This window comes from Herpailurus yagouaroundi, unplaced genomic scaffold, assembly GCF_014898765.1.
Source record: "Herpailurus yagouaroundi ecotype Mexico unplaced genomic scaffold, PumYag 77, whole genome shotgun sequence".
Taxonomy (NCBI): Eukaryota; Metazoa; Chordata; class Mammalia; order Carnivora; family Felidae; genus Herpailurus; species Herpailurus yagouaroundi.
This window is the reverse complement of record NW_024412388.1, coordinates 56,300,930-56,314,377: the sequence shown is the minus strand read 5'-3', so window position 1 is coordinate 56,314,377 and position 13,448 is coordinate 56,300,930. Positions and strand designations below refer to the sequence as shown.

The following is a 13,448-nucleotide window of genomic DNA, read 5'->3' as shown; positions in this document are numbered from 1 at the left end:
GTCACACAAAATAGTCCTAGGTGAACCCAGATGAAAGAGCTGCTAATTCTGTTATTGGGATGAGTGGTGAGTTACAGTGAAAAACACCTTGTTTTGAAAGATGACTTAGAGTTTCCCTGGAGATCAAGGCAGGGAAGGGTATTAGCAAGCAGAAGGAGCAGCATGAACAAAAGCACGTGGATGAAAAAGCACACAAGGTATTTAAGACAATGGGAACCTGGCAAAGCTCAAGAACAGCTTTGAGTGGGAGGAAATGGGGCAGATGTGGCTAGAAAGGTTGTTTTAAACAAGTTGTTAAAGACCTAAGGGGTCACCAAAGGGTTTGAAGGCTATAAAGTCACTGAAGTCTTCAAGCTAAGTAATGCCATGATCAGATCTTTAAAAGAAAAAAAAAGTATTTGTGTCTTTTTTAGTAATTAAAAATCAGAGATCTAACCTCCTCCATTTTTATATTTCTTGCTACCTCATGAAGAGAAAAAACAAAGCCCAGCTGAAGCAATTCTTTCTTTGCCTGGTCTGAACTAGACGTACTTTTTTTCTTTTCCTTGTTTTCTGGCCAATCATTTGGTGAAGTGAGTGCATCATACAGCTGGGAAAACACGAGCTTCTCCAGTTTGTTTGGCTTCAGAGCTATGTGGGTGAGCGCGAGTCTGGGCAGTGTGTCAGCTCCTTCCTGAAAGTCTGGGTCAAGGAAGTCCACAACACAACCTTGTTTACTTGATTTTGCTTTCAGTGTCGAGAACACTGGTTCTGAGGACTGCAAAGGTGTATGTGGTCACTGTTGGCTCACAACCCTGTAATTCCTTTGAAAAGATGATTTGATTGGGACAGCTGTGACCTTATTTTAATAACTCAGTGCCTTTTGAAACACCCAGATGAAAAGTGATGCGTTATTTTCCTAGTGGCTTTTGTTCCTGGCTGACCATATAGTTTGCTGGATCACTGGGAGTAATTCTGCAGGACCGAGTTTGCTGGACTGGCAGACTTGGCGGGATGGATGATGAGTGACCAGTCTGAAGCAATTCCTTTGGCTTGGACATGTGAAGTTACAGTTAATCAACAAGTGTTTACCGAGTGCGTGTTATATGCCAAGCATTGTCTTGGGCACTGGGATGAATAAGAGGAGTAAGACAATTTCTAACAGAGTCTAGTAACTAGACTGAAAACTTGTCAAAGGTAAAAAGCCAACTCTTTTTTCTCTTTACATTTTCCAAAGTGCATGGTGCAGTGTCTAAGTCAAGGCAGTGCCTCAATAATTACTGAATGTCTGAATAAAAAGGTGTATTTCAATTTTGCCCAACAAATATTTACTAAGCACCCACTATGGCTCGACGGTGTCTTACATAGTAGAGAGGCAAAGATGAGAGAGACAGAGCCCATACCTTCTATGTGCCCACAGTCTGGTGGGAAAGACAGACATTGAAACAATTATTTAGTGTGTATGAGTCTGAGCCTCAAGGAACCTGAGAACCCGAGAGCCTCTTGCCACCAGGTCCCTCTTCTGGAACCCCCAGAAGAGGGTGATGGCATAAAAGAGAGATTCCAGGGTGCTGACCCAGCACCATGTCCATTCTGATTGGTTGATGCCTTTGCCTTTTTGATAATACTTCATTCCTGTAGGTAATTAACAGAGGATAATACTATCATTCCTGTAGGTAGTTAACAGAGGCACAAAGCACTCATCTACAGGGATCAGAGGAAGAAATAACTTCATGATATGAGAACGGTGCCTGATGAAATCAGTCTGGAAGGGAGGGAGGCAACCTCCAGCCAAACCCAACAGATCAGGTGATGATTTATTTCTAGGTATCTACTCAAAACCCCTGTCCCTGTGGGCACAAGGGGGACTCTAGATTCAAGGCACTTACAATCCAGATGCAAGGATGCCCCTAACCGCTATTTCATGTAAGTAAAGGATTCCAGATACAGAAAATCATTCTGAAATGGTATTATAAAACATTTCAATTTTAAAGTTAATTTATATATCGTTTTTATTTCTTCCTATTCTAGAGCAACCATTATCCACAAGTCTAGTTTTATAACCGTCTTGGTTCAAATAAACTTGTTATCTGCTGAATCATTGGACTCACTCATGTTCAGTTGTGATCCAGAGAACCTTCCAAGAACCAGTTAAGAATCTTTAGAGCTAATCCTCCAGGCAGGGGAAAGAGGAGTGCTTTTGTTTCCTTTTCATCCCTTGCAGAGCTGATACTGAGAGTTTAGACATATTATGAAACCTTTAACATTCTGAAGAATTGAAAGAGATAGGAAGGCAGTGAGAGGGAGAAAGGAAGGACAAAAGAAGGAATGAAAGAAGGAGAAAGGGACAGAGGGAAAAGGAGGAAAACAATCAACCACACAAAAAGCATACATTGCTTCCCAAATCTCCCCTCAGATGTTCAGACTACAGATTCATAAAGTCCTCCAGCTGGAAAGGTCAATTTCCCACTTGTAAAAGCATCAAACATCACCTGAGCCAGTTTTTCAATAAGAACCACAATTATTCCATGGACACATGTCAACAGTTCTCTGCTCAATTTTATGAGCAAAAACAATGAAGCAAATTACACTTGCCTGTGTTCTCTAGATAATTGAAGCTGGCTTCTTAAAATTCAGGTGTTGGAATGTTGAGAAGAACATGCTAGCTCTTTTATTAACTCTTTTGTTTTTACATCATTTCACGCAAAGCAGGATTTCATAATGTTGACTACTTTAAAATAAATGACTGGCACAAGACTGGGCTAGTCTCTAGTCACTTCTCTAACCTCGCCTTTCTTCACCTCTTGCTTGGCACACAAACTATCATGCTTGGTTCTTGTGAAGACACCACACCATTTCCCCTCCAGGCATTGCCCATGGCCCCTCTCCATAGAATGGCCCCTCCCCAAGTATAGCCTTCCCCAGGATGACCTTCCCCTCCCCTTTTCTGTCCTGGATAAGGTGCCCTTCTTCTCTCCTATCTCACGCTGAGCACATCTCCATCGTTGCCCTTACCACCGTGTGTTGTTAGTACCATATTTGCACATACACCTGTCTCCTCTCCCCAAACACAGTGACCAGGCATCCCTCATTTTTCACATTCTTATGGCCTAGCACAGTACCTGAAAATAGTAGGTACTTGTATTGGCTATCTATTGCTGCATAACAAATGACCTCAAAATTTATCAGCTGAAAACAATATTTACTATCTCACAGTTTCTGTGGTCAGGAAATCAGGTGCAGGTGCCACTTAGTTGGATGACTGTAACTCAGGGTCTCTCACAGGACAGCAGTGAAGCTGTCAGTCAGGCTCAGTCATCTCAAGGGTCAACTGCAGGAGAATCTGCTTCCAAGTTCACTCATGAGGCTGTTGGCAGGCCTCAGAAAGTTGACTTCCAAGCTCAATCACATGGCTGTCGGCAAGCTTTAGGGCCTTGTTGGCCGTTGACTAAGGATATTATTCCCTTGCCACATGAGATTCTCCTTAGAGTTACTCAAAACATGGCAGCTGGATTCTCCCAGAATAAGGGCTCAGAGGGAGAGAGACAGAGACAGAAACAGACAGAGACAGAGAGCGGGAACATTCAAGCAAGATGGAGAAGTCAACGTCTTCTTGTACCCTAAACTCAGAACTGACATTCCATCACTTTTGGTATATTTTTGTCTTTTAGAAGCAAGCCACTAGGTTCAGTCCATATACAATGGGAGGGGATTGCACGAGGACGTGAATACCAGGAGGTAGAAATCACTGGGACCATCTTACAAGCTTCCTACCACAGTGCTCAATAAGTATACTGAAAAAATAGATGAATTTCTCTAGTCAGGATGAGTCTTTCCTTCCCTGAAGATCCAGTGTTTGAACTCCTTACTAGGGAACACAGCACAGTATGACTTTCCAGCTGAGCATAGGTTTATGTACACACCAGTGAATCATAAGCAACTGTATAAAAACAATGCCAAATAATATGCTGGCACTCAATAAATAATTGTCGATTGGGTAAATAAATGAAAGAAAGGTTGGCAGAGACTGGTACGTGTCCATCAATATTTTTCTTTAATAAAGGAATTTGTAATTCTTAGCTAAATACATAGGTGTGCCACTGGAGACTACATTTCTCAATATCCCTTACAACTAGAGGTGGCCATGTTACCAATTTTTGGCAAGTGGGAGGTGAGTGGAACATGAGGTGATCACTTTGTTTTCTCTCTTCCCCTTGACTGGAATACAGAGGTTTGGGTGGGATTCTAAGAAGGAATAAATACAATGAATGTGGCAGGGCCACCCTATCAGCCATCTACCTCTCTACTAGTACATGAAGCTGTATCTTGCAAAAGTCACTGTGCTCTAGGGTCTTGTTGTAATATAGACTATTTCAGCTTAGAGTATTACCTGTCTGGTAGAGGATTTAAAAAGCAGGGAAGAAATAAGTCTCCCTACCTCAAAGCTAGCCCCAAGCTTTAAACATACTATACAAGTTCCTTAAATATTTGCTAGATTATAAATTGTGCCTGTAGACCTGCTGGGATGTGTTGGTAGATAAGAAAGGAACATTTAGTGCAGCACAAGGGATATAGTTAATAATATTTATGGTGACAGACAATAACTAGACCTATTGAGGTGATCATTTTGTAATAGATAAAAATATCAAATCCCTATGTGGCATATGTGGAACTCATACAATATTATATGTCAATTATAATTCAATTAAAAATAAATATTAAAAAAAGGAGTATTTACCACCTTTCCCCTCGGTTAGGCAAGCACAGGCTTCTTGGGTCAACTCTTGTAAACTTCGGAGCTGTGAGACTCTTCAGAGAAGCAACCCGTTAAGTGGCCTTAATTTTCAAAGCCTGAGGCAGAAAGCCACCACGGAGACACATAAGTCAGAACGGATTCTTCTCAAGGAAAATCTATCCACAGATTGAGGTTTCCTCACAGGAGGTTGGTTTGTTTTTCCCAAAAAGGAGAAGAGAGTTCTCAGCACATCCCCTGCAAAGGGCCAGGCTAGCAGTTTCTCCAAACTCCTGTGGCTGTCAAGGGCAGGTGGCCCACTGGGCAGCAGCAGCCACTGTCGGCCTTGCTCCCCACTTCTCTGCTCTTGGAGGCCAGCCAGCACTCGATCCTGGACGAGAAGGGCCTCTGCCTTAATCTGGAACTGGACAGGATCCATGGCCTCAAACTGAACGTTTTTGTTCTGTTTGTGTTCTTTACAGTATACAGACAGAAGGCTCCAACCAACACCATCCTCAAATGCCAAAATAAAATGCTCACCCAGCCAAACCATCTCTGCTGAGGCTAGCTCAAGGAGATGACAAAACCTTGTTAAAATACAGGAAGGGGATAGGAAGGAAGTGGAATAAACTTTCCTTGCCTGGATTGAAAATCTGTTAACAGGACAGATACATGCCAAGTACAGAGTCATTTGAAGGTGTTTCTCTTTCCTGGGAAGGTGAATTTGAGAAACCAGAAAAGAAAGAAGGGATGAGGAACTCCAGTTGAAGTCTAGAAATTCAGGTGTCTTGAAATGTAGGAAGGCTTAAAACACCTGCTACTCCTGGGCCTTCCAGAAGCATTCAAGGTACTTAAGAAGACAGCCATGCCCATTACCAAAGATGATTCCATGTGGAAATGTTCTCATGCTGTTGGTGTTAGAGGGAGGGAGACAGTAAATCTGGCTGAGGGAGGGTGTCATGAAAGTGAACTGGAAGAACTCACTCTTGAAGGGTAATTAAGATTTCCAGGTGGTCACTGGCCTCCAGTGGAGGGCATGTCAGACTTCCACCCTCTGGAAGTCTGAGAGGCCAAGGCATGTTTCTGGAATTCCTAGTGACATAGAAATATAGAATTATAGGGTACTCAAGTCAGGTCTTCAATAAGAAAAGTAGGGATGACTTCAGTTAAGAAGTATGTAGAAAATAGTGCTAAGGAGATGGAAGGAGATGAAGAGGCATTGACAGAGCAGAGAGAAAAGAGAGATCCTGCTCTGTGGACTCCAGCTGTAACAGTGGCTTAGGGTTTAGCAAAATGGCTTATATAACTTGGTCTCAGGCTCTTGAGTCATCCACTGCATTAGTGTCTGTAACAAACTACCCCAAACTTAGTGGTTTAAATATTAGAAATCTAGGGGCGCCTGGGTGGCTCAGTCGGTTAAGCGGCCGACTTCGGCTCAGGTCATGATCTCTCAGTTCGTGCGTTCAAGCCCCGCGTCGGGGCTCTGTGCTGACAGCTCAGAGCCTGGAGCCTGTTTCGGATTCTGTGTCTCCCTCTCTCTGACCCTCCCCCGTTCATGCTCTGTCTCTCTCTGTCTCAAAAATAAAATAAAAACGTTAAAAAAAAAAAACTTTAAATATCAGAAATCTATTGTCTCACAGTTGTGGAGGCTAGGAGTCCAAGATCAGAGTGTTGGCAAAATTAGTTCCTTCTCAGGCCTACGAGGAAGAATTAGCTGCATCTCTCTCTCTTAGCTCCTGGTGGTTTGCTGGCGATCTTTGGTGTTCCTTGGTTCGTAGATGCATCACCTCGTTCTCTGCCTCCATTTTTAGATGGCAGTTCCTCTGTGTGTATTTGTCTCTGCCTAACTGTCCCTCTTTTATAAGGACATAGTCATATTGGATCTGGCCCACCCTAATAACCTCACCTAAGATTAGTTACCTCTTTAAAGACCCTCTCCCCAAATAAGGTCACATTCACAGGTACTGGAAGTTAGGACCCCAACATCTTTTCAGGGGGGCGCAATTCAACCTATCACATCCAGCTAGGTTTGAATCCCAACTTAGCCACTTTACTGGCTGTGTGGTTTTACGAAAATTACTAGCTGTGTGGTCTTGCAAGGACTGCTTAATATCCCTTAGCCCCAGTAACCTGTTTTAAATGGGACAAAGAGCACCCTTTGTGCAAGTTTTGGACAAAGTAACGGCTTAATAAGCATCAGTGGTTACCACTGCAGGCACTAGAGGACTATGTATGGAAGTCAGGCCCTGGCATCACTTCTATTTCAGGAATGTAGACAAAGGGACCACTGACAGATCCTTATTTTACTCATTTCTTTCCTCCCCCACCCCTGGTGCCTGGAATCTTGGAGGCTCAATAAATATTTTCTGCAGATTATGACTCTATAACTCAACTTCATTTTAATTTCGAGCTACTGTCCTTGCAGGGCGACAGAAACCAAAACTCTGCCAATTTGGAGTTTCCCTCTCCATTTTCCTGGGATTGTGGCTAAATTGCAGTGAATTGCATCATGCCAGGCCTTGAAGTAGAAGCATGGGAACTGGTTCCTATTTCACTGGTCTACTGTCCCAGTGTCCTGGTTGGTCCTCAGGCAGCAGTCGCCACAGGCCTTGTTCCCATTTGAACGCTGCCCGAGGTCTGTGGGGCTCTCCACCACTTGCATGCTGCACCAGGACATGGGTCCCTTCTGTTGCCTCCATACTAGCCTGGAATAGAGTCTGTCTGAGGCTTCATGTCTGCAGCCTCTCCCTCATGGGGTCTCCTTGTTTCCTCCAGGGCTCTGACAGTGAAGGAGGTAGAGTACCTCCTTTCAGAGGACCTGCCCAAAGCTTTCCCCTCCCCATGCCAGCCCCTCATTCTGAGACCATCCTACCTCGACTCTTATTAACATGCCCCTCTGCCTCCCCAAACCCAACTAGATTGGAGGGATCTTTTATCTTCAATATTCCCCAGACATTTTGGGTATACCCCAAGCCTCTCCATTCCCTTAAAGACTCAAGTTTTGGGAAGCAATGCCAGGAAGAGGCCTGTGGGCTCTTTATGCCTTCTTCACAGTGCCTCCCCCAACCCTTCCCCAGACCAGTCTTTTGCCTCCAAGGGGAAATATACCAGGAAAGGGGAAAAAAAAGTTAATATTTAAAAAATATTATTCCAGCTTGTTTCGGTAAATAAATAAATGAATACATGGCACTGGCCCAAGGTGCTTGATCCTGAACCAGTTTCATGAAAAACCTCTCTCCTGAATTTCCACGAGCACCTTTGTGCCTGTCAGAAGGGCTTAGAGCCCCCACACCTTTCCTACCAGAAGTCTGAGCTCAGGGTCAAAGCTTCTATGGCATCTAGGTGCTGCCTGTCCACCTGCCCCGCGTGGAATCACAGGTTTCTTCCCCTGTGCTCTCAGCATGGCTGGTGGTTCTAATGAACACTTAGCACTTAGCCCTGCTGCCCGACATTATTACAGTTAATATTTTACATGGCTGACTTCCTTACTGCCTGGAACCAGTTCTTACTCAATCTGTGCAGCAAAGGGAAAGCTTTGCCACCTTCTACCCAGTGACCTTGGGTGACTTACCTAAGCCTCTCCAAGCCTCATTTTCCTCATAAGTAAAATGGGGGTAAGAACACCCACCTGTAGGTTGCTCTGTGGATTAAGTAACGTGGCCCAAGTAAAGAACTGAGCCCGTGGCCTGACAGCGGGTGGCTGTTGCTGTGCATGACTGAGGCTGTGGCTGGCTCTACCAGGCTCTCCCGAGCCTCATCGGTACAGAGAGGGGCGGTCATGCTAACAATGTCACCACAGCTGAAGGAACCCTGCCTGTGGATTCACCCAACAGAAGAGCACTCACTAAAACCCACATTTGTGTAAACTACCCCATATTAAGATCAGGGTTCATCCATTCAGTAGCTAAGCACTTAGACACATCAACTATGAGCCTGGTATTTTCATACACCTGAAAAAAAGGGGCTCCACAGGGAGAAAGACAAGGATAGAATAATACCAAATGGGCTAAAACGACATGGTTTAAAGTACCAAGGGATCATGGAGGGAAATAATCTGTCTGCTTATGGTCATTTATTTACTACCTTCATAACCACCTGTGTTTCCAGAAAGGATCTAAGGAAGCCTGGGAGAAATAAGGAAATTTGCCCAAGAGGCCATCTGTGAGCTCAGGCCCTAAAGACTATCACTAGGCACAGCAGTGAGGGCAGACGCTCCCTGGCCCAGGGGTCAACCTGTGCAAGGGCCTGGCCATGTGGACACACCAGGCCCAACACGCCACTTTGCCCAGGAAGGACACAGAGTGCTCGTTCCCAGATATCCACATGCCTTACTCTTTCACCTCTTGCAGGTTTCCGTTCGAATGTCGCTGTCTCAACAAGACCTTCCCTAACTACCAGCGGTAAGCTGAAGCCAGCTACCGCCAGCTCGCGAGAGTAGACGGTGAAATTTTCAGGAAATCTGCAAGCCAGTTAGTATATACAATCATTAATGTGAGTCAAATTACATAAACTTACAATTGAATTAACTGTATTAGACATCAAGGTTCAAGATACCCAAAGCTATCCCTTCTTAATTATTTTACATTTTACCAGTATATATACTCAGTTATTTATGTGTATGGTGCCCATAAGGTAGAAATACTATGTAATGTTGTGCTACTATGTGTACTTCCTCCTAATTTCTTATTTAATGACCTCACATTCATAGTTTACAATCTTCCATGGCACCACTGAAATTGGCCACTACTACAGAATCGGGACATTTCTGCCCCCAGAAAGCCAGTTAGGCAACATTTACCAGTACACTACTGCTAGCCACCTTCCCCCTTCCCACCACTGGCCCCACGTACCTGATTGATTTTTACAACAGAACCTATTGCTTTCTATCACGTTGCCCAATTTTTCAGTATCATCCTTTCCTGAGCCATCACAGAATATAAGCTCCATGAGGGCAAGGATTTTTTTTCTATTAGGTCCTTCATGCATCCCCACACCCACAAGAGTGCCTGGCACCTCGCTGGCTCTCAGTAAATCTGTCTTGAACTAATATTGGTGAATGCTGGATTCTGAGTAAGACCGTGGAGGCAGTGGCCCCTCCCCACCACCTTGCCTTAGCCCAGCTGCGTCTTCTGACACACAGGCTGACCTGACTTGAGGCCTCTCTTTTTCTCCCTCCTTCTCTCTGTCTCTGCAGTCTCCCTGCTGTCTGCAGCCTGAGGAAATTCTTGAGTAAATGTGTTCCTCGTGGGGTCCTTGGGCGGCTCATTCGGTTAGGCGTCCAGCTCCTGATTTCAGCTCAGGGCATGGTCTTGCGGTTCGTGAGAACAAGGCCTGCGTTGGTCTCTGCACTGACAGTATGGAGCCTGCTTGGGATGTTCTCTCCTCCTCTCTCTCTGCCCCTCCCCTGTTCCCATGAGCTTGCTCTCTCTCTCAAAATAAATAAACATTTTTTTTTTTTTTTTAAATGTGTGCCTTGAGAACCCAAGTCAGGGGAATTCTCTTTACCTTGCCAGACTTAGTCACAGGCCAAAAGTATTCAGCACATGTCTTTTATGTTCCCGAGACCAGTGCTATGGCACCTCTAAGGCAGTGGGTTCCAAGTGGCCCAGACCAGTAGCACCAGAAGGACTTTGCTAGAAATGCAAATTCTCAGACTCTGCCCCAGTCATACTGAATCAGGAATTCTGGGATGTGAATTCTGGCTGCTGTAACAAAATACCCATAGTCTGAGTAGCTTATTAACAATAGAAAAGTGTTTCTCACAATTCTGGAGGCTGGAAGTCAGAAATCAGGGTGGCAGCACGGTTGGGGGAGGGGCCTCTTCTGGGTTGCAGATTTCGTGTTTATCCTTACATGGTGAAAAGGGCTTGGGAGCTCTGTGGGGTCTCATTTTTATAAGAGCACAAATTCCATTTATGAAGACTCTGGTCTCATGACCTAATTACTTCCCAAAGTCTCTACCTCTTAATACCAGCACACTGGGGGTTAGATTCCAACACATATGCTTTATGGGGATACACTCAGACCCCAGCAGAGGGCCAGCAATCTGCGTTTCTGAAATGCCAGTGCAGGAGATTCTGAGGTATGCTGAAGTCTAAGAACCACTGATCTAAGGCAGTGGTTCTCAAATGGGGCTATGTTTTCATCTCCCCTCTCCTCCCCCAGTCCCTCCAAGGAGACAATAGGCAGTGGCTGGAGACACTTTTGGTTATCACAGCTGAGAGACTGGTACTGCTGGCATCTTGTGAGCAGAGGCCTGGGATACTGCTAACCTCTTACAACGTACGTGGCGGCCCCCGTACAAAAGAATTATGTGGCTGAAAGGTCAAGGGTACTGAGGTGAGTGACCTTACCACTCTAAGGTAGCCTCACTCCCCCACATCCACCCAGCCCTCCCTTCCTTCTTTTCTGTAAGATTTTCTCAGCACCTCACAGCTGTTAATAACTGACATGCCAACCTCTAACAGTCAACTGTGAGGAAGACAGAGGAGACTGCGGACTTGCTTCAGGATTCCCTGCGCTGAGGAACACAGACACTTCAACTGACCTTTACAGCCCAGTGTGGTAAATGTTAGCATTGGGGAAATATGAAAGAGGTTATTAAACCCAGGCTTGGAACATCAGGGAGGACTTCCTGGAGAAAGTAGCTTTGGTGTTAAGACTTCAGGCAGAGGAAGACTGAATCGGAGAAGGGTGTATGGGGGATAGCTTTTATTATGGAGCACTTTCTGTGTTTGGATCACTATGCTGAGTATTTTACTATCTCATTTAATCCCTGAAATGCTTTCCGAGGTTTATACTATTGCTATTTCCATTTTATAGCTGGGGCCACTGAAGCCTAGGTATATTAATAACTTGCCTAAAGCCACACAGCTAAGAAATGTTGAAGCAGGGCTTTGAACCCAGGTCTGTAGATTCCAAAGCCAGACAGGAAGGGATTGCTACTTACAGAGGACAAAAGGGTAGACTGGGAAGTTTTTTTAAACACACTTAACCCTTGTGTTATGAGCTGATTTATGTCCCCCCAGAATTCATATGTTGAGGTCCCAACCTCCAGTACCTCAGAATGTGTCTGTACTTGGAGAGAAGGTCTTTCAAGAGGTGATTAAGCTAAAATGTGGCCATCAGGGTGGGTCCCAATCCAATATGATGGATGTCCTTACAAGAAAACGAAATTTGGACACAGAAAGAGATATCAGGGATGTGCATACACAGAAAAGACCACGTGAAGACACAGTGAGAAGGCAGCCATGCGCAAATGAAGAAGGCGGGCTTCAGAAAAAGCCAAACCTGCTGAGCACCTTGATCTTGGACTTCTAGCCTGCAGAGCTGTGAGAAAATGAATTTCTGTTGTTTAGGACCCCTCATCTGTGGTATTTTGTTATGGCAGCCCTAACAATCAAACTGTCTGGTACGTTGTTTCGATGGTGGGAAAGTTTAAAAGGCATATTAGCTATGTTTTGTTTTCTCTGCTGTAAAATAGAAGAGAATGAGAAATCTAGGTCTCTGGCCTCCCCTCCCCACGATGACATGCAACTCCAGCTTCAGGGGCATCCGCTGAGCCAAAGCCACTGGGAGACAGTTCTCTTTCCTGGCTTTTGCAAGAGCCAAATTCATTGAGATTTACACAGTACATCCTAGAAGGGAAGGAGAGATGGGAGGGCCTTAAGCGGTAGAGGTGGAATCTCTGAGGTGAAGAGGTGATAGAAATATGACGGTGCCACCAAGCGGGACCCAAACCCCATTTCCTTACAGAACCACAGGGAATGATCATTGCCCAGCCAGGCAACATTTGGCCAATGTTACTGACCCGGGATACTGTGCAACAGAGCACTGGCACCTCAAGGCATAGATCATGGACATCTTGGCACCTGCCAGTGTGGATCCAAGACTGCAGGCAGGGACTGCTAAGAAGTTTTTCTGTACTATGGACCCTAGAACTGATACCGCTTCTGTAGGATGTGGGTGCCTTTAGTACCAATAAAAGTTGAGACAAATCTCCCATTAGCCCAGAGAGACGGACCCAACGTAGACTGAGCTGAACTTAAAGGTAAGAAGAAATGTGATATTTTTTGCACATCCACACTTGTGCATTAAGATTCAAACGGACCACGCTTTATTTTCAAAACTGGGATACAGAAAAGCAGGCAGAAGCCAGTTCAAGGCCAACTGAAATCACTTCTGTCAGCAGGGGAGACAGTGAATGCAGGAGGAGTAAGCTACCCTGTGTTTTCTTCTGGCTCTGCCGCTGTCTCTTGGCTCTGTTTTGTCTCCTGACTAGACCTAATTATGCTTGTCATCTGCATCAGAAGGATGGGGCTAAGATTAACAGGTTAATGTGGGTAAAAGCTCTTGGAGCTCAGTAGATGAAAGGGGATCTAATTAGCAAGGCCAGCAATGACCGCAGGCAGGCCAGTCAGGGCGGACTCCGCCCTTTGTACTCACCAAAGAGCTACTTATAGCTCCTGGGAGGGGCCTCTGCAAATTCCACCCAAGCCTTCAGCACTGAGAGAAGAACCTTCCACGTTTTCTCCTTGCCCTAGGATTTTGTGATTCTTTGTGGGTGGAGCAAAATGTGCACTCCTCTGAACAACTGAGGAAAAGGATCAACTCTCATTTCTTTTTTCTCAAGGCAGGGTGATCTACACAAATAGGGGTTAATGATGCACAGGGAGGCAAGCAGAGCATAGAGGTCAAGTGAGTTCAGCCGTGGCAAGAGATGGATGAAGGTTCAAAT

General features: G+C 45.0%; 1 long non-coding RNA gene across 3 annotated transcripts; it reads left to right on the top strand.

The window, feature by feature from the left end:
* The first annotated feature begins 1,528 nt into the window (after window positions 1–1,528).
* On the top strand, window positions 1,529–11,514 carry LOC121018515 (uncharacterized). 3 transcript variants are annotated; one of them, XR_005785211.1, is made up of 5 exons: window positions 1,529–1,620; window positions 1,807–1,905; window positions 9,061–9,202; window positions 10,877–11,050; window positions 11,179–11,514. It is a non-coding gene; the product is annotated as an uncharacterized LOC121018515 (long non-coding RNA). The 3 variants fall into 3 exon arrangements; XR_005785212.1 differs by lacking the exon at window positions 1,807–1,905 and having other exon boundaries at window positions 1,600–1,788; XR_005785208.1 differs by having other exon boundaries at window positions 1,600–1,905.
* Window positions 11,515–13,448: the final 1,934 nt, after the last annotated feature.